Genomic DNA, 1,415 nt, shown 5'->3' on the forward strand with positions numbered 1-1,415 from the left:
AGAAGAAGAAGAAGAAGAAGAAGAAGAAGAAGAAGAAGAAGAAGAAGGAAAGAAAGAAAGAAAGAAAGAAAGAAAGAAAGAAAGAAAGAAAGAAACCTATACACGAAAGGGAAAAACATTACATTTAATAAAGAGACATAAAACTATCTGTCAGGTACTCCTCTAGCGACGAGGTGGCCGAGTGGTTAAGGCGATGGACTGCTAATCCATTGTGCTCTGCACGCGTGGGTTCGAATCCCATCCTCGTCGGTTGGGCCCCCACCGCTGTGGAGGCGAGGTTTTAGCCCCTTTCCTTAAGCGTGGCGCACACAAGCTCCGGTTTCATTTTATACAGGTTTGCCGGTTGAAAATCGCGCGTCCTCGGACCCTGGACCCCTCTCCTTCCGCTAAACCCCACACAGCCGTCCAAGTTCTCTCCTTGCGTTCCGGGTCACCCCACGCGGGCTCAGTGGAACCAGCCTTTAGGGTGGGACCCAGTGGCGGGTGGTAGCTCGCGCCGGGGTAGCTCTGGTGCGTCCCCGGGGTCGAGGACCACTGGCCACGCCTTAGTTGTGACTTCTCTGCATTGGCAGTTTGTCAAGGACCCCGCGCTTGTTCAGTCCCGCGCATTTTCCAGCTCGCAGGTCGTTCTGAGGACTAGTTTCAGATGGCGGCCGGTCCCGCCTTTCAGGAACTCAATTCCGCTTCCCCACTGTGCTCTTCTGACCTAGGGGCTCTGCTCCTTGCTGGCAAAATCTTTTTGCCAGACGCAGGTGAAAGCTACTCCCATCACAAATCCGCAAATCTAAATACTTCTTATATTTTAGTTGAATTAATTTTAATGGAAGATCTTTCCCAAGCACTCCAGTGCCTGTTTATTTCTCCTTTGATCATTTGTTGCTACTTGCATCTAAATTTCATCGGTTGCCCGTTTTCACTTCGTGGTACACTATAGAAAGAGGTTGTCTATACAGAGCAGAGTGACATCATTTGCCCGACCGTAAAGATGACCTCGGAAAAATGTCTCCTCTGTATCAGGTACAGCTACGGACGACCAAACCATGGTGTGGACCCCAAGCTACTTGATAAAAACACCTTCGCTTAAGCAATCTACCCTTCAAGGGAACCAAGGCTGTTTTACAAATGCTTGAGGGGATGGGGGATGCAATCTTTTCATGTTTCTAACTTTTCGACTGGGATTGAGGCTTCAGACTGGAAAATTCTTCTGCAATACATTCTAGTTAGGCATGGTGCTCTCCAGAGCCTTCTGAAGGCTGAAAGAAAAGAAGTGTGGTTTTTGGAGACAGGAAATACTTTGAATTTTATCTGTAGTCTATGTGGCCTGAACATGGTTTATAAACTTTGACTTATTTATTTATTTATTTATTTTTTTTTAAGTTTGGTATTAACTTTATTCTATTTTCTGTATAACTTTT

General features: G+C 46.3%; 1 non-coding gene across 1 annotated transcript; it reads left to right on the forward strand.

Moving 5' to 3' along the window:
* The first annotated feature begins 167 nt into the window (after positions 1-167).
* Trnas-gcu lies at positions 168-249 on the forward strand. The gene has a single exon. It is a non-coding gene; the product is annotated as a tRNA-Ser (tRNA).
* Positions 250-1,415: the final 1,166 nt, after the last annotated feature.

This window comes from Octodon degus, unplaced genomic scaffold (assembly GCF_000260255.1).
Source record: "Octodon degus isolate 3935 unplaced genomic scaffold, OctDeg1.0 scaffold00119, whole genome shotgun sequence".
NCBI lineage: Eukaryota > Metazoa > Chordata > Mammalia > Rodentia > Octodontidae > Octodon > Octodon degus.